Source organism: Nomascus leucogenys, chromosome 1a, assembly GCF_006542625.1.
Source record: "Nomascus leucogenys isolate Asia chromosome 1a, Asia_NLE_v1, whole genome shotgun sequence".
Lineage (NCBI taxonomy): Eukaryota > Metazoa > Chordata > Mammalia > Primates > Hylobatidae > Nomascus > Nomascus leucogenys.
Window position 1 is genome coordinate 93948561 of NC_044381.1, and position 25271 is coordinate 93973831.

The 25271-nt window shown below is 39.8% G+C and overlaps 1 protein-coding gene and 1 non-coding gene across 2 annotated transcripts in view; both read right to left on the bottom strand.

Annotated features, from left to right (window-relative positions):
* Positions 1-25271, bottom strand: part of BAZ1A (bromodomain adjacent to zinc finger domain 1A) — a 118767-nt gene that overhangs the window by 75222 nt on the left and 18274 nt on the right. The window lies entirely within an intron of this gene.
* LOC115836047 lies at positions 15893-15953 on the bottom strand. The gene has a single exon (XR_004031048.1). It is a non-coding gene; the product is annotated as a U7 small nuclear RNA (small nuclear RNA).

The window sequence follows — 25271 nt, forward strand, 5'->3', positions numbered from 1 at the left end:
GTATCTTCAGTTTTCCTGTGCTAAAAGACATACTCTTCAATATCCTGGAAAGTTTTTATCTATCTCTAGCTTTCTAGAGACTCCAGGGTATGGTCTCTTCTTCTCATTCCCTAGAGGGACCTGGCATTGCTGAAGCCAAAGTAGATTCCAAGAACAAAAACAATCCAAGTTTTATAAATATCACCTTATATAGAAGCATAGTGATTGCCAAAGCAAGAGGAAGGCCAAGCAAAGATAATCTGCATCTGTACCTGCTCTGTAGACATTTTGCTTCTTGTAAAGACCCTTTGCACGCCTGTAATCCCAGCACTTTGAGAGGGTGAGAAAGGCGGATCAATTGCTTGAGGCCAGGAGTTCAAGACCAGCTTGGCCAACATGGCGAAACCCTGTCTCTACTAGAAATACAAAAATTAGCTGGGTGTAGTGGCATGCACCTGTAATCCCAGCTACTTGGGAGGCTGAGGCACAAGAATTGCTTGAACCTGGGAGGTGGAAGTTGCAGTGAGCCACGATCGTGCCACTGCACTCCAGCCCGGGCAACAGAGTAAGATTCCGTCTCAAAAAAAAAAAAAAAAAAAAAAAAAAGCCAAGCATGGTGGTGCTGCACACCTGTAATTCCAGCTATTCAGATCCTGCAACTGCATGCACCCCAGCTTGGGTGACAGAATGAGACTGTCTAAAAAAAAATAAAATAAAAATAAAAATTAAAAGAGATCATTTCATTGGCTAAAAAATAAATTAATAGCAACTTCCTATCAATTTATAATCTGCTTTTTAATGTACCCTCTTCTCTCAGGACTTATTCATCCACCAGTGAAGTCTCCTCTCCTTCCATTTACTGTCAGGTGGTTCAAAAGTGTGACTTATATGTCTCTCCACTTCCCTACCATTCTTACAATTTTCATCATCATATACAAAACTTGTCCCAAGAAAGTCACGATAAGCTAAATATTGGTCAACAAATCCAAAGTCTTGTCTTAGTTGTCTTAATCTTCTGTAAACCATTATCCATCCCCTGACTAAAAAATTCCACCTCTATTTTTATGGTTCAAAATCTTACCTATTCATCATCTAACCTACCTCCCTGACCACATTTTTTCTCTGTCTTTGCCTGCTTCTTGATCTCCTCACACTACCAAAATATATAGTGATTCCTCCAAAGTGCTACTGCATATCTCTTGGTTGATATATACTTTCCCTTGGTGTTTCATCTGAGCTCTAAATAACTGACTGTCTGACTCTCAACTTCTAGAAATGTGGTCAAAAAAATCCATTTCTTCTCTAGAGGGAGTTTACGTAACCAATGAGGTTTCATCTCTGTTGAGACAGTCACAATAATAGTGTTGGTGAGGATGTAGAACCACCTTGAAAAACAGTGTGACAACTCCTCAAAGATTTACCATATGACCCTGTAATTCCGCTTTTAGCTATATAAATGAGAGACATAAAACATATGTCCACACAAACTTGTACATAAATGTTCAAAACAGTATTACTCATAAGAGCCAAAAATTATAAACAATCCAAATATCCATCAACTGATCATTAAAATGTGGTATATACCATACAGTAAAATATTATCCAGCAAAAAAAAAAAAAAAAAAATAGGAATGAAGTACTGATACATGCTACAATATTTACGAATCTTGAAAACATTATGCTAATGAAAGGGGCCAGACACAAAAGACCACCTATTGTAGGATTCCATTTATATGAAATACCCAGAAATCTGGATATTTATATTTCATATAAAATCTAGGCAAATCTCTAGAGAGAAGACAGACAAAGTAGGAAGTAGGTACCATCCCCTACCCTTGGCAGCAGGGGATGGCGGGGGCAGTGGAAGGGGACAGGAGGGCCATGGGCAGTGACTGCTAATGGGCAAAGCTTGCTTTCTGAGATTTTGAAAATGTTATAAAATTAAAACTGTACATTTTAAATGGGTGAATTTTATGGTATGTGAAATATATCCCAATAAAGTCATTAAAAAAAGAGTTGCAAGATATAGTAGGGAGTAAATATAAAGGAGAGAGAGCATTGCTAGAATTATATTTACGGTATATCTCTACAACTTCTTTTTTTTTTTTTAGTCTCGCTCTGTCCCCCAGACAGTGTGCAATCTCAGCTCACTGCAACTTCTGCCTCCCGGGTTCAACTGATTCTCCCACCTCAGCATCCCAAGTAGCTGGGACTACAGGCACACGCCACCACGCCCAGCTAATATTTTGTATTTTTCGTAGAGATGGGTTTTCTCCATGTTGGCCAGGCTGCAGCCTCTACAACTCTTATGCAATCCTGGGGAAGGTTTTATTAACTACAAATATTCTAAGCACATAAATACCTACCGTTGGGCTAAATCTCTATTCTCTGAGAAAAAGTGGTTCAAGATTAGATACTCTTCTGACTATATCATTCATTTGGTTATACCATATCATCAACAAATTTTGATATACTGTTTGATATCCTGTCTCATTTACCAGCTCTATTCTCCTAGGAACTTTATTCTTCCCATGTTCTACCCTCTTCCAAATGGCTATTAATAGAGCTGCCATGTTCTCCCAAAATAATGGCCAGATTTAGCTGATACAGAGTAGGCACTACTTTGCTGAACTCATATATCTTTTCTAAGATTTTTAAACTTGGAATCTAGAAGGTAAAAATCAGTCCTTGTCTCCCACCATGAAATCTGTAAGATAAAATTCTGGTGCTGTCGGCAGCCATATATCCTGCTACATGGAGGAGACAGTGTGCAGTGAAAGGTGATAAAATCTGTAAGACAGAAGAGATGGCAAGGGTTCTAGAGGCAATTAGTTCTTTTATTCCTGTTTTTCCTCAGATTTAGCTGCACCTTGCCCATTCCAGGCTTAGCTGTTTAATCTTTCTTTCCATTTAACAAACAAATAATTCTACACCCAAACAAAAGAAAACATAACTGGTCCCAAAGCACCCTAAAGCTTAAGAATCAACAAAATGTATACTATATGGGTCAACCCAAAGTCCTCAAAGCATCTGATCTTCTACGTTCTACTCATTTCCCCTCACTGACATTTACATAAGTTCAATTAAATTTAAACATCCTAGTCTTGGTCCTTTTCAAGCTGCTCTTTTTAAAAAATTGAAGAAAAAAAAAAGACTCAAATTACTAAAATCAGAAGTGAAAGTGAGAATATTATTGCTGATTTTACAGAAATAAAAAAGGTTGTAAGCTAATACTGGCTGGGTGCGATAGTTCACACCTAATCTCAGCACTTTGGCAGGCTGAGGAAAGGAGATGGCTTGAGCCCAGGAGTTCAAGACCAGCTTGGGCAACATGGAGAAACCCTGCTTCTACAAAAATACAAAAATTAGCCAGGCATAGTGGTGTGCACTTGCAGTCCCAGCTACTCGGAGGCTGAGGTTGGAGGATCATTGAGTCCAGGAGGCAGAGGCTGTCTCAGAAAATGTATGTATGTATGTATGTATGTATATATATATATGTATGTATATTTCCTAACAAAGAAAAGCCCAAGAACAGATGGCTTCACTGGGGAATTCTATTCAACACTTACAGAAGCATTAACATACATTATCTCAAAATCTTCCAAAAAAACTAAAGAAGAGGGAATGCTTCCTAATTCATTCTATAAGGCCAGCATTACCCTGATACCCAGGCAGATAAAGAGATGGCAGAATATAAGAAGAACTCTCACAACTCAAAAAAAAAAACCCCAAACCACTCAATTCAAAGATGGGCAAAAGACTTGAATAGACATTTCTCCAAGAAGATACAAACAGCAATAAGCACATGAAAGATGCTCAGCATCATTTGTCATAAGGAAAATGCAAACTCAAAACCACAGTGAGATACCACTTCACACTCACTAAGATGGTTATATATTTTTTCTTTTTTTTAAACACAGAAATTCACAAGTGTTAATGATAACGTAGAGAAACTGGAACGCTAGTGCATTGCTGGTGGGAATGTAAAATGGTACAACTGCTATAGAGAATAGTTTGGCAATTCCTCACAAAATTAAACATACAATTATCATATAGCCCAGCAATTCCACTTCCAGGTATATACCCAAAAGAATTGAAAACAAGAACTCAGATACTCATACACCAATGCTCATAGCAGTATTATTCACAATAGCTAAAAGGTGGAATCAACCCAAGAGTCCATCAACAGATGAATGGATAAGCAAAATGTGGTATATACATATAATGGAACATTCAGACATAAAAAGGAATAAAATTCTGATACATGCTACAATGTGGATGAACCTTGAAAACATGTTCATAGGCTGGGCAACAGAGTGAGACCCCCAACTCCACAAAAAAAAAAATTTAAAAATTTGCCAGGTGTGGTGGTGCACATCAGTGGTCCCAGCTGCTGGGGAGGCTGTGGTGGGAAGATCACTTGAGCCTGGGAAGTTGAGGCTGCAGTGCACCACTACACTTCAGCCTGGGCGACAGTGTAAGTAAGACACTGTCTCAAAGAAAAACAAACAAAAAAAACCCCAAGCTCGGCTGGGCGTGGTGGCTCACGCCTGTAACTCCAGCACTTTGGGAGACCGAGGTGGGTGGATCACGAGGTCATGAGTTTGAGACCAGCCTGACCAAACGTGGTGAAATCTCATCTCTACTAAAGATACAAAAATTAGCCAGGTGTGGTGGTGCACGCCTATAATCCCAGCTACTCAGGAGGCTGAGACAGGAGAATCGCTTGAACCCAGGAGGCGGAGGGTGCAGTGAGCAGAGATCGCACCACTGCACTCCAGCTTGGGCGACAGAGCGAGACTCCATCTCACAAAACAAAACAAAAACCTCAAGCAAACAAAAAAGAAAACATTATGTTCAGTGAAATAAGCCATAAAAGGACAAATATGTGATTCCACTTATATGAAGTATCCGGAATAGACAAATTCATAGAGAAAGAACATAGAATAAAGGTTACCAGAAGCTGGGGGAAGGATAGAATGGGGAGTTATTGCTTAATAGGTACAGAGTTTCTGTTTGGGATGATGAAAAAGTTCTGGAAATAGTGGTGATATTTACACAATACTGTGTACAACATTAAGTACACTGTGAATGTACTTAATGCCACTGAACTGCACACTTAAAATGACAAAAATAGTAAAAATTTTATGTTTATTTTACTAAAATGAAAAAAAAAACAACTTTTTTTATTCTAAGAGAAAAGCTTGAGAAGAGGCTCAATTACCAATCCTACATTGGTAGCAAACGGAAATGATGTCTAAAGAACTGCAGGCTGACTTTCACCACTGACTGGTAGAAATAAACCAGTGTTTCTCAAGAGGAACAACTACAGGAAATCATATCAAAACCTGTTAGGTAATTATGTAGCTTATTGATAAAAAGGCTCTATACTTTAGTAACATGAGCTGTACAAAAATATAAAAGAAATCAAATGGATCTGCCTTTTAAGGGCTTAGATATCAGATCTATCAGGGCTCATAATATTACTAAGGCTTCTGGGAAGTAATGAAGGAAGCTTTTCAGGGATCCTGTGACAAGGTTTCTCAAGTTAGAAACAGAGATGATCTTTGCTGGCAGAGCCCAGGTGAATGCCCCTTAAGTGGTAACAGTGGTGGTGGTCATAAGGCAAATACAGGGTAAATGAGTCTACTCTGATCTCAAGTACAGTTGATGTGAGGCCTAAAGTGGTCTGACAGTCATCAGTGGGAACAACTGACCACAGTAGGTCCCACAGGGCTACAATATAATTTGAGGACTAATATATTTGAAACCAACAGAAAGAAATACAATTCCCTGACAGAGGAATTAGGGAGAAGGAAACCAGTACAACACAGGGACATTGCCCAGAAGTAAATTATATAAATTGTAGTAATTATTGTCAACGCTACTATTAACTTTGTAGCACACCCAAACCACCGGTAGAATTCCTTGCCAATCTAATCAAGGCTAGCCTTTCCCATAGGTACTTAGCTAAACTTATGTTACTCAAGATGCCAAGTCAACACCTTCTAATAGATTTCCAGATACTTAGTCTATGTCTTTCACAGCTACTTGCTACCATTTCTTGATTCTTGGGAGTCCAAAGAAGTTTACAGGAGTGTATGTAAAAAAACAGAGAATCATGAATTAAGACCCAGCTAGAGGATCTTCAAGAGCATATAAATGATTTGAATTAAAGTTATGCTCCATTATTTGAGAACACAGTGGAAGTTAATGATTAAGAGTCCTTATTATTAGCATTCATGTGTGCCAGATTAAATATGTAATTTACATATATGTCTCTCCTCATATATCAATCAACTCCGTAAGTTATACATTTTCTAGAAGATGAAATTCCGGCTCCAATTTTTTTTCCTTTTTTTTTTTTTGAGATGGAGTCTCGCTCTGTTGCCCAGGCTGAAATGCAGTGGCACGATCTCAGCTCACTGCAACCTCTGCCTCCTGGGTTCAAGCAATTCTCCTGCCTCAGCCTCTCGAGTAGCTGGGATTACAAGCATGTGCCACCACGCCCGGCTAATTTTGTATTTTTAGTAGAGACAGGGTTTCTCCATGTTGGTCAGGCTGGTCTCAAACTCCCGACCTCAGGTGAGCTGCCCGCCTCAGCCTCCCAAAGTGTTGGGATTATAAGTGTGAGCCACTGCGCCCAGCTGGAAATAGCTTTTTATGAGTATAGTCTGGAATGTATATACCTTCCCCTAGAAAGCTATTTTAGTAGCCATTTAAATTTATATCTCAAAAATTCAATGGAACAAAAGCAAATTATAAAACTTTCTATAACTGAGACATATGCAGAATTTCTACAGGGTATTTGGGATAGAAGGTAAATAGTTAACAGCAAAGGGAAAGAAGATCTAAAAGCCTGGGAAGACCTACTTGAAATAAGAGACCAACCCTCTGTTTGGGTCTCTAAAAATTGAATATGCTGAATCTATAATATACTTCACAACTGCTCCCCATTCTGCCTCATTAACCTTTATTTTCTAGTAATACAGGTGCAAGAATATTTATAAAAAATACTATGCTTGGACAATTAAGTCAGTATTTTCTAACAGTGAACTGATTAATTTGAAGTTTACAGTTAAAAAATAAAAACCTTAAATTAAGGTTATGTGATATCTCATTTTAAGTGGAAGAAACCAGAGCATTTGAGCGAGTCAGCTATTCACACAAAAAGACTGTGAATTATGTTGATTACTTGTCAATGAGAAAAAAGGAAAAGATTGCTTTGTTTATAATTCCTCACTTTTTTAAAGAAATACGTCAGTATAGCTCAAAGAATGTTTCTTTTTAAAAATTTACTATTGTTAGTAGACACACGTTAGTAGACCTGCTACGTTGCCCAGGCTGGCCTCAAACTCTTGGGTTCAAGCAATCCTTCCACCTCGGCCTCCCAAAGTGCTGGGATTACAGGCATGAGCAACCACGCCTGGCCTAAAAGAATGTTTCATTTTTAACTGTTTTGAGACCCTTTATGGACTACAGAACCAGACTTTATTATTTCTCCAACTGGCATTTGACCTATTGTAAGTCTAAATATCACAAGATAATAATCACTAGATTCTTACTGAAGAGTAAATCCATTATTAAAAGATATATATAATACAAGTAAGTCTCTTTTTTTCTTTTTTGAGACAGGGTCTCTGTTGCCCAGGCTGGAGTGCAGTGGTGTGATCCTGGTTCACTGCCATTTCCGCATCCCAGTCTCAAGCAATCCTCTAACTTCAGCCTCCTAAGTAGCTGGGACTACAGGCGAATACCACCATCTCCAGCTAATTTTTTTTTTTTTTTTTTGTAGAGCTGGGTTTTTGCCATGTTGCTCGGGCTTGTTTTGAACTCCTGGCCTCAAACAATCCTCCTGCCTCAGTCTCTCCAAGTGCTGGGATTACAGGCATGAGCCACTGTGCCTAGCCACAAAAATCTTTAGAAAGAAAATTCTAGACACAAAATCCATGGATTAAACCCTACATATTTCTAATTAGTTTCCAAATATCTGGATATTATTAATATGCTGCTTAACCTCCTTAGTATTCAAAAGTATCTTATTAAAGCCTTATTAATTAGTGTGGCTGCAGAATCAACCAAATTAATTAAAACTACCAAAAACTTTAAAATTCTAAGTAGTATATTCAAATAAATAGGTATTCAGTTGTTCGTGGGTTCAGCTTTATGCTGGCCAGCATACTGACACAAACATGTAAGACAGTCTTGCCTCCTTACAGCAAGGTTAACATTTTAAGATCAGAGACAACAACACATTAAATATGAAAAGCCACCACAGATTTGACAAGTAACCTTTTGTTTCAACATAGTAACAGTATTTTCAAGCTAACTGGCCTCAATGTGAAAAATGCATAGGAAAAGGCTTCTTGTCTTTCCTCTATTTTGAGCCATCCTGAACAATGAAAACGATTGTTACAACAACCGGATGATGAAGCAGAAAACAAATAAAAGCCTGAGTTCCTGACAACTTTGTGGACCTATCATACCAGCCCTATGATACACACTTCTGGACTCATTTTACACAAGACAAAAACTTCTATTTTGTTTATGCCATTAAACACTTTTCCATGATATGCATCCAAGGCAAATCCCGCTGATAAGGAAAGGCAATCTACTATTAGGTGTGCTAGATATTTACTAAACACTGATCACTTTATAAACATTTGTGCATGTTAAATTCACTTCATGAATCACAGAACCTGAATAAGGTTTTTAAATTTGAAAGTTACTGGCAATATAGATTTCAAGTTATATTTGTTTCAGAAAATTGAAAATCTGAAGAGAGGGCCGGGCGCGGTGGCTCAAGCCTGTAATCCCAGCACTTTGGGAGGCTGAGGCGGGCGGATCACGAGGTCAGGAGATCGAGACCATCCTGGCTAACACGGTGAAACCCTGTCTCTACTAAAAATACAAAAAAATTAGCCGGGCGAGGTGGCCGGCGCCTGTAGTCCCAGCTACTCGGGAGACTGAGGCAGGAGAATGGCGTGAACCCTGGGAGGCGGAGCTTGCAGTGAGCTGAGATCGCGCCACTGCACTCCAGCCTGGTCCCGAGCAAGACTCCATCTCAAAAAAAAAGAAAATCTGAAGAGAAAGAGCAGTATGAGGGAGCCCTGTAGTGATAGAAATGTTCTGTATTATAACTACATCAATGTCAATATTCTGGTTGTGATACTGTACTATAATTTTGCAAGATAACATCATGGGGGAAACTATTTTTTTTTTTTTTTTTTTTTTTGAGACAGAGTCTCCCTCTGTTACCCAGGCTGGAGTTCAGTGGCGAAATCTTGGCTCACTGCAACCTCCTCCGCCTCCCAGGTTTAAGCGATTCTCCTGTCTCAGCCTCCCAAGTAGCTGGAATTACAGGCGCCCACCACCACGCCCAGCTAATTTTTGTATTTTTAGTAGAGACGGGGTTTCACCATGTTGACCAGGCTGGTCTTGAACTCCTGACCTCAGGTGATCCACCCACCTCGGTCTCCCAAAGTGCTGGGATTACAGGCATGAGCCACCGTTCCTGGCCAGGAAACAATTATTTTACAACTACATGTGAAACTACAATAGTCGCAAAAAAGGTTTAATTTTAAAATACTAACGATAAACATTAACAAAATGTTAACTCCTATTAAAAGTATTCATTCCATGAGAGAAATAAATACGCGATGAAAGTAATACATACTACACGAAGCTACAGTAATGATGACACTGTAGTATTGGTGAAAGGATTGCCAAATAGATCAATGGATGAGAATAAAGTCCAGAAATAGGCTATAATTCAATTTATATTTTATTCTGGAAAAGGCAAAATTTTGAGGACAGAAAACAGATCAGTAGTTTGTCAAAGGCTAGAAGGTGAAGCAAGAGTTAACTACAAACGGGCAGAAATGAATTTTGTAGAGGTTCATAGAAATGCTGTATGTCCTGACTGTGGTGAGTTACACGACTGTGTCAAATTTCATAACTTGGCTGGGCGCAGTGGCACACGCCTGTAATCCCAGCACTCTGGGAGGCTGAGGCAGGAGGATTGCTTGAGCTCAGGAGTTCAAGACCAGCAACATGGTGAAACTCTATGTCTACAAAAAATACAGAATTTAGCTGGCGTGGTAGTGTGTGCCTGTAGTCCCAGTTACTTAGGAGGCCGAGGCAAGAGGATGGCTTTAGCCTAGAAGGCGGAGGTTGAAGTGAGCTGAGATCTTATCACTGCACTCCAGCCTGGGTGACTAAGCCAGAACTTATCTTTAAAAAAAAAAAAAAAAAGTAGGCCAGGCGTGGTGGCTCACACCTATAATCCCAGCACTTTGGGAGGCCGAGGCGGATGGATTATGAGGTCAGGAGATCTGGACCATCCTGGCTAACACGGTGAAACCCCATCCCTTCTAAAAATACAAAAAATTAGCTGGGCGTGGTGGCGGGTGCCTGTAGTCCCAGCTACTAGGGAGGCTGAGGCAGAACAGCGTGAACCTGGGAGGCAGAGCTTGCACTGAGCCGAGATTGCGCCACTGCACTCCAGTCTGGGCAACAGAGCAAGCCTCCATTTCAAAAAAAAAAAAAAAAAAGAGGAAAAATGAACATTTCCTAGTTTTAAAATTAATTTTTTAAAAAAGAAAAGAACAATTTAAAAGTTTTTTTTATGTCAGAACTCTACCAAAAAGGGCGAATTTTAGCTTAGGCAAATTCTATAAATATAATTTTTAAAATAAGAATGAAAGTAATACATTTAGCAAAGTTTTATTAAACTACTTAGAATAAAAGCTTACCTGAATACAAGTTTTTATTTGATTTAAATTATTCTTTAACTTAAAAACAATTACTGCTTTTCTAAAAACCTGGTTAACTGAGGTAGGTCTACTTGTTAGATCTCATTGAAGTATAGATTGGTCCTGCCTATACTTATTAGAAGAAAAGCCAGAGAGTTTTGTGTAATGCAAAAAATATGTAAAGGGAGTCCTAAAGTTTGTCTCCATCTCAACCATAAGCATATAAAAATCAATCTTAAAAATCCCTGTTTTTTCGGAAAGAAGCATTATACTGCTGTTTTCTCTCTTACAACCTGAGTTAGTCAAATCAAAGTCAGGTGATTTACGTACATCAAAATGACGTACATAAAAACAACTGAAAGAACTTACAATGAAATTATTACATGCACACTACCTAAGATGATAAAATTAGGCTGGGTGAGGTGGCTCACACCTGTTATGCCAGCACTTTGGGAGGCCAAGGCGGGTGGATCACCTGAGGTCAGAAATTCGAGACTAGCCTGACCAACATGGTGAAATCTCGTTTCTACTAAAAATACAAAAATTAGCCTGGCATGGTGGGGGGCCCCTGTAATCCCAGCTACTCAGGAGGCTGAGGCTGGAGAATCGCTTGAACCCAGGAGGCGGAGGTTGTAGTAAGCCAAGATTGCACCACTGCACTCCAGCCTGGGCGACAGAGTGAGATTCTGTCTCCCAAAAAAAAAAAAAAAAAAAAAAAAAAAAACTTATACTTATTACTCCCTTCTCAAATTCTTTCTTCTCGCTGGTATTTTCTAGCTAGACCACCTACTTGTAGACCCCTTTTAGGGAGCTCAAACATAATAACCTATTTTTTGTTGTTGTTTAACCATCCTTAGGGTACATTTATAACAACAAAATCAATATTTTTTTTTTGAGATGGAGTTTCGCTCTTGTTGTCCAGGATGGAGTGCAATGACGCAATCTTGGCTCACTGCAACCTCTGCCTCCCGAGTTCAAGCAATTCTCCTGCCTCAGCCTCCCAAGTAGGTGGGATTATAGGCACGCGCCATTAAGCCCTGCTAATTTTGTGTTTTCAGTAGAGATGGGGTTTCACCATGATGGTCAGGATGGTCTCAAACTCCTCAAAATCAATATTGCTAACTGACTCACTGACTGGAAGGAGATGAAGGAAATTGCAAGCGTATCTTTGGACAGAAAACTAAAATGTAAATATCAGCCCATTCTGATCGCCAATCATAGCAAATTATTACTGCAGGGCTAAATTATTTGGCACTACAGTGCCCTTGATTCATTCTATTTGAATATTAGTGACATAATCACTAGCCAAATAAGACTTACCTACGTTTTCTTTTTTTTTGGAGACAGTCTCGCTCTGTCGCCCAGGCTGGAGTGCAATGGCACAATCCTGGCTCTCTTGCAACCTCTGCCTCCTGGGTTCAAGTGATTCCCACCTCAGCCTCTCAAGTAGCTGGGATTACAGGCATGCACCAACACACCCAGCTAATTTTCGTATTTTTAGCAGAGACAGGGTTTCACCATGTTGGCCAGGCTGGTCTCAAACTCCTGACCTCAACACCCCTGCCTCGGCCTTGCAAAGTGCTGGGATTACAGGTGGTGAGCCACCGCGCCCAACCTTATTTATGTTTCCTTAATGCATTTACCTTATTCAGTCCTATATTAGTTATTCATATGTATTTCACTTATCCTTGCCTTGCAAACTCTATCCCTACTACAAATATAAACACCAATATAATGTCTGAGAACAATTAAGTACTAATTATTTACTCATATTTAATTATCCTGTTGCATCTAGCACCATGGCTTTCAGAGAAGATACTTATGGCTGAAATAAAAAAAATATGATTCAAGACTCCATCCTATCAAGTTTTATTTAAAAAAATTTTTTATATTTTTTAACTTTTTAATTATTTGTCTGGCATGCGAAGTTTTATTTTGTTTATAGCACCAATAAATATCTAAAATTATCCTTTTGTGTTTATCTCCCTTGCACTAGAATCTAAGTCACAAGTCCTTGTCTTATTCATAACCCTTTTACCAATGCCTACAACAGCAGCCAGCACACAACACTTACTGAATGGATTATATAAAATTTGCCTGTGTGTACTTTAAAGTACTAACTCAGAATACTGCCTACTACCTTCAAAGAAAAAAAATGGCACAAACAATTGCATTTTTCATCCCTGGAAATTCAAATCAAAAGACAGAACGACAACAAATAAATGAAATATTTGTTTCCCCCATGCTTGCTGTCACCTTTTATTGCCACTAGATAGCATTCTTTCATCTGCTAGCAAAATACTGGAAAAGAAAAAAGCTTAAACATCGCAGAGCACGCAAGTAAAATAATGAAGATACCCCTTGATTAGTACAATGGTTAAGAATTTAAGCAGCAGGGCAACCCATTTATTGAAGAATTTTTCTCTTTGCTTCAATGATCAGATTAAGATGCTGACTTTCAAACCCTCAACAATGTAACCTGAATCATTAAGAGTGAATGATCAAAAGCTTAAGACCATGCTTTGACAAAAATTGTAAAATAGTCAAGTAAAGTGAAAAGTAAATCGCAAGTGTTCAATAAATGCATTTAACTATAGTATCTTTTAATCCTGCTTAACTGCTATCCTTTAGTATGTTGTCATATGCACTTATTCCTCCCAAACAGAAGCACAGAATAGGGCTCTGGTTCTGATACTGCCTGTGCTTGAAAACGTCATCACTCATGACCTTGGGCAAATTTTAATTAATTAACCTCTGTGTATGGGCTCTTCAAACTGTAAAATGACCAAATGAGCAACTATCACATGGCTATCCTGGGAATTAAATAATAGTACACGTATGCTCTCCCAAGGCACTAGGGCCCATTCACATTTGAGGGGTGCCCACTCACTGAATTTACGGGGAAAAAAAAGGGTATATGTCAAAAACCTAGAATAGTTCCTGCACATGGTCGGCTCTCAAAAGTTTACTAGTATTGTCTTCATCTCCCTAAAATGACATACAGCAAGTTTCAAGAACACTGACTACAATGCAAGAAAACTAGGGACTGGCTAAAAAAAAAGATGAGTCATCACAGCTGGCAGATTCTTCACTTGTCTGACAAATATAAGAAGGATCTAACATTTACTGAGTTCTTTAGGTGCTAGGCACTGTGGCAGACTGTTGCAGTTACTGAACTGAATCACACCTTTCTGGTCCCTTCCCACATTAACTCTGGATTTACTCATGTGACTTCCTTTGGCCAATGTAACACTAACAAACATACAGCACGCTGAAGCTTGTACCTTTCTTGCACTTTGGGGCTTGCTGTCTCTTGCTGCTGGGTTCTACCATCTTGTGAACAAGTTAGGTCTAGTCTCCTGTAGAGTAACAGGTCACATGGAAGTGGACTTTAGCTACCTCAGTCTGAGGCCTCAGACATGTAAGGCTATCCTAGATTCTAGGACCTAGAAAATCTAGTCCTAGCCAGGTCAGCCCAGACTCTAAGAACATTCCAGCCAACCACAGAATTGTAAGGTAATGTTTATTGATTTAGGCCACTAACTTTGAGGGGTGGTTTGTTATACAGCAAAGGTAACTATTACAACCACCATATAAACATAGACATTTTTTTTCCAGTTTTACAGATCAGGAAAGAAGATTCCCAAAACTAGCTTAGTTTGGCCCCAAAGACTCTTTCTACTATATCAAGCCATCTTTGCATGCCACACTCTGAGGTTTTAGGCTCTGGTGGTTGTATCCTACAACCCTTATTTAACCCTTTCCTTTGCACCAGGAGACATTATACCATGGTCCATGGCCAAATCCAGCTCATCACCTTTGCAAGCTAAGAATGGTTTAAACACTTATTACCTGAAAAAGAAACCAAGAGAACAATAGCTATAAAAATATAAAATACTTAAGAATAAATTTAACCAAAGAGGTGAAAGACTTGTACACTGAAAACTATTAAAACACTGATGAAAGAAATTGAAGACACAAATGGAAACATATTCTGTGTTCATGAATTCGAAGAGTTAATATTGTTAAAATGTCCATCCTACCCAAAACAACTTACAGACTCAATGCAATCCCTATCAAAATTCCAGCATTGGCTGGGCACAGTGGCTCAAGCCTGTAATCCCAGCACTTTGGGAGGCTGAGACAGGAGGATCACGTGAGCCCAGGAGTTTGAGACCAGCCTGGGCAACATAGGGAGACCCTGTTTCTACAAAAAAAAATTAAAAATTAGCCAGGTGTGGTGGCATGAGGCTACAGTCCCAGCTACCTGGGAGGATAACCTGAGCCCAGAAGTTTGAGGTTACAGAGAGCTACTACACTCTAGCCTGGGCAACAGTGTGATCTTCTCTCCACAAAAAAAAAAAGAAAAAAAAAAACCAACATTATTTTTCATAAAAATAGAAAAATAGGCCGGGCGCGGTGGCTCACGCTTGTAATCCCAGCACTTTGGGAGGCCGAGGCGGGCGGATCACGAGGTCAGGAGATCGAGACCACGGTGAAACCCCATCTCTACTAAAAATACAAAAAATTAGCCGGGCGTGGTGGCGGGCGCCTGTAGTCCCAGCTACTCGGAGAGCCTGAGGCAGGAGAATGGCGTGAACCTGGGAGGCGGAGCTTGCAGTGAGCCGAGACTGCGCCACTGCACTCCAGCCTGGGTGACAGAGCGAGACTCCATCTCAAAAAAAAAAAAAAAAAAAAAAATAGAAAAATAATGCTAAAATTAATATGGTTAAAACATTTTAAATGGTTCAAAATAAAAATCAGAAGACTATTTTGTGATATGTAAAATAACATGCAACAAATTTTAGTGTTCCTTAATAAAATATTTTTGGAATACACCCATATTCATTCATTTATCTATTATATATGACTACTTTTGCATTATAATAGCAGAGTTGGATAGCTGTGACAAAGACCATATGGACCACAAAGCCTATGATATTTACTATTTGAACTTTTGTGTTTTTAAAATGTGCCAACTCCTGCTCGGAATTATTTACAGCATATGTTTTTAATTTTAAAAGATTTTGCTCAGCCTTTAGTGATGAGTAGTTTTATATTTTTTCATACTTTTACTACTCTTTTCATTTTATTTAAAATTATTTTACACGTGTTATTTCTCTTAATTCTTCTTTAACTTTTTTTTTTTGGAGGGGAAGAGGGGCTTTCCAGCAAAAACTGGAAAGCCTGCTAGACAATTCTAAAAGAGCTGTAACACTTCTCTCCTTTAACTTTTATCTTTGGATGACCTCTGAATTTGTCTAAGAAAGACAACCCCAATTTTAAAACTAATTCAGATGCATAGGTCAAATGAATTCTACTTGCATTCAATAAATACTACAAGCCTCCCAGGCAGCATGGAAAACAAATGATAGTTTTACCTTGTCCTCAAAATTATTTCAAGTTTATCTATGAGAAAAGTTTTTCATTAAAAAGTGTGATCTTGGCTGGGTGCAGTGGCTCACACCTGTAATCCCAGCACTTTGGGAGGCTGAGGTGGGCGGATCACGAGGTCAAGAGATCGAGACCACCCTGGCTAACATGGTGAAACACCGTCTCTACTAAAAATACAAAAATTGGCTGGGCGCGGTGGCTCACGCTTGTAATCCCAGCACTTTGGGAGGCCGAGGCGGGTGGATCACGAGGTCAGGAGATCGAGACCATGGTGAAACCCCGTCTCTACTAAAAATACAAAAAATTAGCCGGGCGTGGTGGCGGACGCCTGTAGTCCCAGCTACTCGGAGAGGCTGAGGCAGGAGAATGGCGTGAACCCGGGAGGCGGAGCTTGCAGTGAGCCGAGATTGCGCCACTGCACTCCAGCCTGGGCGACAGAGCGAGACTCCGTCTCAAAAAAAAAAAAAAAAAAAAAAAAAAAAAAAAAAAAATTAGTTGGGTATGGTGGTGTGTAACCCAGGAGACGGGGACTGCAGTGAGCCGAGATCGTGCCACTGCACTCCAGCCTGGCAACAGAGCAAGACTCTGTCTCAAAAAAAAAAAAAAAAAAAAGAAAAGAAAACTGTGATCTTATATGGCCCAAAAGGAATGGATTATGATGGAGGCAGAAAAAGATGTAGGAGAGATGTTTTATCCAGAAGAGCCTCTAATTCCTCAGATCTGAAACTTTAATAACCATGTAGATATGAAATCCCCAATGGGGATTTAAGGTCAGAAGTAGCTATACAGTCTCACCTCTTTTGTGTGATGAGTCTATTATAATATTTGCCTGCCACTGATAACTAAGAACTTCAGAACCACTACTAGTCTACTTCACCACTCTGCTGCTAATCAATTCAGAAAGACACAAAATAAAGCCAACACTGAATATTCTTTCACATTAGAAAGGAGGTGAACCTCAATTTACTTGCCACTCTCCCATTTTTATCATCTTTCTTACCATAAATAAGATCTCTACAGTAATGACCGTAAGTCCTGGTGGAGACTCAGCTGACAGCATGTGGCATCAGTGTAAAGAATAAAGAAACTGCCATAAAAACTAACCACTCTCACCCTCAGCATTTACCAAAGACTTTCTTATGAGGCATTAGACAGATGCTCCTAATAGCCACTACAATTTGGAAGCCCTTAGAACACCGAAGAAATTTGTATGGTAAGTCTAAATTTCATTGAACTATTTTGTGAAGCATAAAGCAGTTGAGTCCATGCAGAAACATTTGCAACATAGCTTTATATGTTATTTGAATTAAATGTTTAGAAACAGATTCATTTTCTATTTTCATTTGTTTTTGTGACTATGTATGAATTTTTAGCGTATAAAAAAAGGGTTTCCCAGAAATGACTTCCCAATTTATACTATTATGCATAAGGGTTCTAAATGTTAACCGTTCAACTTGCAATGACAATCCAGGAGCCAATTAGGTTGGACGGTCTCTGGTACATACAGCAAACCCAATGATATATACCTAAAAAAGATAGTTCTACTCTAACTTAGATTCCAGAGAAAGAACAGTTATCCCTACCTGTGTAACAAACCTGCACATCCTGCACATGTACCTCAGAACTTAAAAAAAAAAATTTAAAAATAATTTTTAAAAAAGAACAGTTATTCCAAATAACCCTGTTTTAAGAAATTAAAAATTGTATCATCAGCCAGGCATGGTGGCTCACACCTGTAATCCCAGCACTTTGGGAGGCCGAGGTGGGTGGATCACCTGAGGTCAGGAGTTCAAGACCAGCCTGGCCAACATGGTGAAACCCCATCTCTATTAAAAATACAAAAATTGGCTGGACATGGTGGCGCATGCCTATAACCCCAGCTATTTGGGAGGCTGAGGCACGAGAATGGCTTGAACCCAGGAGGTAGAGGTTTGCAGTGAGCCGATATCCAGACTGGGTGACAGAGCGAAACTAGTCTTAAAAAAAAAAAAAAACTGTATCAACATATTAGGGTCATCAAGGTTTACTGAAAACAATGCTGAGATGTTGCTTAGGACTTTTTTGTCCTGGAACTAGCAATTTTGATCTTACAGATTCAGTAGTATATACAGAAGGAGCAGGATTGAGAAGAAAAAAAAAAAAAGGCAGTGTAAGCTGACCAAATGAAAGCTTTCTTTCTGAAAAAGAACTACAATAAATTTAATGTGTTGCTAAAAATCTATACTATCTTTGAGCCTAAATAAGAAGTCCCCCTCCTGTAATCCTTTCTGCTAATCTATATTGTTTTCTTCATATTTCTACTCAACTCTTTCTCAAAAACTTCTACTTGATTAATCCCACATGTACCCAGTCACTAGCATCCAAGCATGCATATTTAAATCAAAATAACTGTATTTGTTTCTCGCTTGAATCTTTTATGTTCATCTTACCGCATCAATATATTTAGCAGCTCTCTTTTGTCCTGAACATTAATGCATTTTATGATTCATTAACTGCATTTAGGCTAGCCATATAAAAGAATCCAAAGATAAAAAGTCAATTTTCTCATTTTTAATTCTAATATATCCTGAGTACTTAATACTTTGTATCATAGGTTTTTGTGCAAATTTTCTCACTCTTTTTTGAGATAGCATCTGGCTCTGTCACCCAGGCTGGAGTGCAGTGGCACAATCTTGGCTCACTGCAACCTCTGCTTCCTGGGCTCTAGCAGTCTTCCCACCTCAGTCTCTCAGGTACCTGGCACTACAGGCACGCACTACCAAGCCCAGCTAATTTTTGTATTGTTTTTATAGAGGCGGGGTTTTGCCATGTTTCTCAGGCTGGTCTTGAACTCCTGAGCTCAAGACATCCACGCACCTTGGCCTCCCAAAGTGCTAGGATTACAGGCATAAGCCACTGCACCCAGCTAACTTTCTTTTACTTCATCTAAATTGCTTAAAGCATTCTACCAGTGCAACATAGAAAGTCCACAGGGAATATACTTTAATGGCTGAATAGTTAAGAGCTCTAATTGGTTTATTACCACTTGATGCCTAAATTGATATCAGCTTATAAGATTAAACATAACTAAGGCCAGGTGTGGTGGCTCATGCCTGTAATCCCAGCACTTTGGGAAGCCAAGGCAGGAGGACCACCTGAGGTCAGGAGTTCGAGACCAGCCTGACCAACATGGTGAAACCTGGTCTCTACTAATACAAAAATAAGCCAGGCATGGTGGCGGGTGCCTGTAATCCCAGCTACTTAGGAGGCTGAGGCAGGAGAATCACTTGAACCCAGGAGGCGGAGTTGCAGTGAGCCGAAAGCGCGCCACTCCAGCCTGGGCAACAGAGCGGGACTCTGTCTCAAAAAAGAATAATTATATAATATTAATTTTACAAGGCAGTTCTAAAAACAATACTGAACCATAGTCTCATGCTCACTTCGGCAGCACATATATTGAACAATAATCTCTTATGTTTCTTGACTTGATACCATTTTATAAATTTTAAATTCAAATACTACGGGGATAATATTTGGGGAAACCTAGCTATAAATGAAACTCTGGTGCAAATCCAATTCGGCCATTTTACTGATTTAACCTATAATAGGGAAAAGGTCTGTTAGTCAAAGCTGAAAGAAAAGGCAGCTTATTATCTTCAAAGAGAGAACTCACACCAGGCTAGCTAGGCTTTATCCGTCCTCAGAAAAAGGCAATATTACAAGTAAGCTTTTTAGGAACAGTTTAACCAGTTCATGTAAAACCAATCAGAAACAGCACATGTGGCTAGGTGTGGTGGTTCACATTTACAATCTCGGCACTTCAGGAGGCTGAGGCAGATTGCACGAGGCCAGTTGAAGACTAGCCTGAGAAACATAAGGAGACTGTCTATAAAATATTTTTAAAATTAGCCAGGTGTGGTGGCACATGCCTATAGTTCCAGCTACTCAGGAGGCTGAAGCAGAAGGATTGCTTGAGCCTAGAAGTTCAAAGCTGCAGCGAGCTATGATCGCTGCATTCCAGACTAGGTGACAGAGTAAGACTGTCTCTCAAAAGAGGGGAAAAAGAAAAGAAAAAGGCACACATCTGTGTGTTCTGATATGAGAAGACATCCAAACCATTACTAAGTGAAAAAGCTGCTTGCTAATTTTTTATGTTGGTATAATACAGAAAAAACGGTCGAGAAATATGCACTAAATTTCTGATAGTGGTTATCTCTGAATGGAGTATTTGGAAAATGAACTCCAGGCTTTCATCTTTTGCATTTTTCTCTGATACATGAATCTTTTACTTCAACAGAAAAAAAAAGATTTTTAAAAATTTATAAACTTTACTTCTGATAAGTGGAGCAAATCACATTAGAAAGTTCTGGGTCACTCATTATGATTATGAGGACTGAAATGAAAGCATCTAACCCACTGCCTAGCAAACAGGAAAAGCTCAATAAATGTTAGTGTACTTCCAGTTCTGCAATGTCTTCTAATGCAACCAAGTTTTATACCGACCGCCAGTATAGTTTTTTAACTGCTGCTTATTCCAGCTTCTCCTTTGCTGTTAGGTCCCACTTCTTGCTGCTGTCAGTATGCCCACCTTTAGAAGTACCTTCTACCACATATTGCTTCAAATCTGCCACAAACTCTTTCAGCTCATAGAACATCTTAACTGTGCAACTTATTCTCTTTTATAGTAACTTATTCTCTTTCAGTTATTCATAAACCTTTATTAGCTCCTTCAAACTTTGAGTGTCTACACAGAAAGACTTGTATTCATTTTTGTATCCCCCATCAGAGCCCTACTGTGGCAGTCACTCAAATATCTGCATGCACAAATAGACATAAGCTATCCCTGTGACTAAAAAAAAAAAAAAGGTCAGGCCGGGCATAGTGGCTCACGCCTGTAATCCCAGCATTTTGGGGGGCCGAGGCAGGCAGATTGCTTGAGCCCGGGAGTTTGAGACCAGCCTGGGCAACATGGCAATACCCCATCTCTACAAAAGATACAAAAATTATCCAGGTGTGGTGGAAGGGGCCTGTGGTCCCAGCTACTTGGGAGGCTGAGATGGGAGAATTGCCTGAGCCCAGGAAATGGAAATTGCAGTGACCTGAGATCCCACCACTGCACTCCAGCCTGGGCAACAGGGCAAGACCCTGTCTCAAAAACAAATGAACAAACAAAAAGTTCAAAGAGGATCCCCAAATAACTTGGGACAGTTTAACACTAATGTTTTAATTTTAATATAGGACTTAGGTCAATAGGCTCTTGAATAGTTTTTATAGTCTAGTCAGAGGTAAAGCACATAGATGAACACTGTGGCAGTTACCTTCCTACCCAGTTTTAGATTTTCAGCTTACTTTTATGTCTAAAGTTGTATTCCAAAGAATTTGAACTATTAAGTAGTCTGTACACTAGCTAAATAGAAGATTATGTACTACAATATTACAGAGGTTCCTTAAGGGTAGTGCTGACTCTCCAAGTAGTCAAAATTTTACAATCTCTGCCACTTCTCTGTAGCAAGTATCTTTTCTCTCGCACACACTCAACTTTCTCCCAAATGGAATTAGTATGTATTCCATAGCCATTACTGTGGTTGCAAAATGCAGACTTTCACAGACCCTGAAGATACCTACGTTTTGACAGATACGTAGATTCCTTCCAGACCTAAAGAACGGTAGGTAGAACTGGTGAAGTAGAAGAGGTTAAAGGTGGAAATTACGCAGAAAAACAGCTACCTATCCACACATTAACCATTTTGAATATCTACTTCAAAGACTACATCAACATGCCAATTCTTATTTAAAAAGAGATGCTCGTAGAAAAGTCTGAAAATGGCTAGGTACAGTGGCTCATGCCTGTAAATCCCAGCACCTTGAGAGGCCGAGGCTGGTACATTACTTGAGACCAGGAGTTCAAGACCATCCTGGCCAACATGGCGAAACCCCATCTCTACCAAAAATATAAAAATTAGCCGGGCATGGTTGCAGGCGCCTGTAGTCCCAGCTACTCAGGAGGCTGAGGCACAATAATCGCTTAAACCCAGGACATGGAGGTTGCAGTGAGCTGTGATTACACCACTGCACTCTACCCTGGGCAACAGAATGGGACCCTAGCTCCAAAAAAAAAAAAAAAAAAAATCTGAAAATGGGTTGCCCAAAGCCCACTTTAATTTTAAAAATTACCAAATTTATGATTATATTTTGACTCAATTTTTCAGATTCTCTGAAACTCTAATTCTATCTTTGGACTGAATAATGACTACACAATGAGTCCAAAATGTTTCTTTGTTGTATGATTTCCACATCTTTTTTCCTGATTTAATTTTCCAGTTCCAGGAGAGGAGACAGAAGATGGGTGAATCATCCAAGTATTTGAGTTCCAGTTCACCGTCCTTCCAACGTTTCATTAAACAATGATTGTGTTTGCTCAAAAAAAAAAAAACAATGAGAACAAGGCACAGTGGCTCATGCCTGTAGTCCAAGCTACTCAGGAGGCTAAGGTGGGAGGGAGGATCCCTTGAGCCCAAGAGGCCATCTGGGCAACATAGTGAAGTAAAAAAAAAAAAAAAAGGAAATAATACTTAGATGCCCTAAAATCTGTTTGCATGGCACTCTTAGAAACCACATAGGCCGGGCGCAGTGGTTCACACCTGTAATCCCAGCACTTTGGGAGGCTGAGGCAGGCGGATCACAAGGTCAGGAGATTGAGATCATCCTTGCTAACACGGTGAAACCCCGTCTCTACTAAAAATACAAAAAATTAGCTGGGTGTGGTGGCGGGTGCCTGTAGTCCCAGCTACTCAGGAGGCTGGGGCAGGAGAATGGCGTGAACCCAGGAGGCGGAGGTTGCAGTGAGCTGAGATTGCGCCACTGCACTCCAGCCTGGGCGAGAGAGTGAAACTACGTCTCAAATAATAATAATAATAATATAATAATACCAAGTGTTAAGTTTAGCCTAATGCTGCTTCCTTATATATTTTAAGTTCAGCCTAAAGGTTTCTCTGTACATGGTTAACTATAATCTAACTGGGTGTATAAACAAACTATAACCTACCTTGTAACAAGTAGCTAAGTCTCAGCCAATCACAGCAGCCATACTTCAACCACTCACAGGCAGCAAACTGTTCAAACCGTGTTCAAATAAGGCAAACAACAAGCAGCAACCAATCTGGCTATTTCCGTACCTCACTTCCATTTTCTGTATGTCTCTTTCCTTTTTCTGTTCATAAATCCTCTTCAACCACACAGCAGCACCACAGTCACTCTGAACCTATTTCTGGTTCAAGCGCTGCCTATTTGCTAATTGTTCTTTGATCAATTAAGCTCTGTTAAATTTAATTTGTCTTAAGTTTTTAACACAAATGAAGAATGCATGGATGTTTATTGTATTTTTATTCTTTATTTCTTAATTATTTGTTTACATATATTTAAAATATCTTGGGCCAGGCATGGTGGCTCACATCTGTAATCTCAACATTTTGGAAAATCAAGGCTAGAAGATTGCTTGAGCCCAGGAGTTCGCGACCAGCCTGGGCAACATGGTGAAACCGTCTCTACAAAATACAGAAAAATAAAAAGGTAGCTGGGCATGGTGGCACACATCTGTGGTCCCAGCTACTCAGGAGGCTAAGGTGGGAGGATCACCCAAGCCCAGGAGGTCGAGGCTGCAGTGAGCTGTGATCATGACGCCACTGCACTTCAGCCTTAGTGATAAGAGTGAGAAACTATCTCAAAAAATAAATAAATAAATAAACAAATACGTAAAGGCCTTTTTACCGTTATTGCACACTTAAGAAAAAGAACAAAAAATGGAACAGAAACATACTTGTAGCAGTATAACAAAGAGCTTAATATGCCTAGTATTTAATATAAATCTCCCACAAACATACTGATAACAAGCCAAAAGAAAAATGAGCAAAGGATTGGAAGAAGCAAGCTAAACACTGAGATATCATCCAATCTGGCAAAGGTTAAAAGACTTATTTAGTGTTAGTTGAGTGTGGGAAACCTAGGCCTAGCCTTAATGCCACACTGAACTTGAATACTCTTGAGTTACCTTATTCATAACTTTAATATTTAGCAAGTCTGCATGTTTGTCTCTCTCTTAACTGAACTCAAGAGCATCTTTTTTTTTTTTTTTTTTTTTTGAGACCAGATCTTACTGTCACCCAGGCTGCAGCACAGTGGCGCAATCATAGCTCACTGCAGCCTAGAATTCCTGGGCTCAAGTGATCCTCCTGCTTCAGCCTCCTGAGTAGCTAGGACTACAGGCACATGCCACCATGCCTGGCTTTTTCTTTTTTTTATTTTTTTATTTTTGTAGAGACAGGGTCTCACCATGTTGCCTAGGCTGCTTAGAGCATCTTCATTATTTCCAAAACCCCAATATACCCAGCCCAGTATCTAGCCTGTAAGAAGCAATTATGAGGCCGGATGTGGTGGCTCATACCTGTAATCGCAGCACTTTGAAAGGCTGAGATGGGTGGATCACCTGAGGTCAGGAGCTCAAGACCAGCTGGTCAACATAGTGAAACCCCATCTCTACTAAAAATGCAAAAATTAGCTGGGTGTGGTGGTGGGCACCTGTAATCCCAGCTACTCGGGAGGCTGAGGCAGGAGAATCGCCTGAACTCAGGAGGCAGAGGTTGCAGTGAGCCAAGATTGCGCCATTGCACTCTAACCTGGGGCAATGAGAACGAAACTCGGTCTCAAAAAAAAAAAAAGTCACTTATGAGTAACACAAACATATCCATGAAACACAAAATCAGAGCAATCAGAAAATAACAGGGCCTGATTTGAGTGCAAAGATGGCTAAACTGATACATTACTTTCTGAGGCTTCCGCATCTTTTTTCTTCTTTTTTTTTTGAGACACAGTCTCGCTGTGTCACCCAGGCTGGAGTGCAGTGGCGCAATCTCGGCTCACTGCAAGCTCCGCCTCCCAGGTTCACATCATTCTCCTGCCTCAGCTTCCTGAGTAGCTGGGACTACAGGTACCCACCACTACGCCTGGCTAACTTTTTGTATTTTTGGTAGAGACGGGTTTCACCATGTTAGCCAGGATGGCCTCGATCTCCTGACCTCATGATCTGCCGCCTTGGCCTCCTAAAGTGCTGGGATTACAGGCCTGAGCCACAGTGTGCCCAGTCTTTCCTACATTTTAGAGATAGGGTCT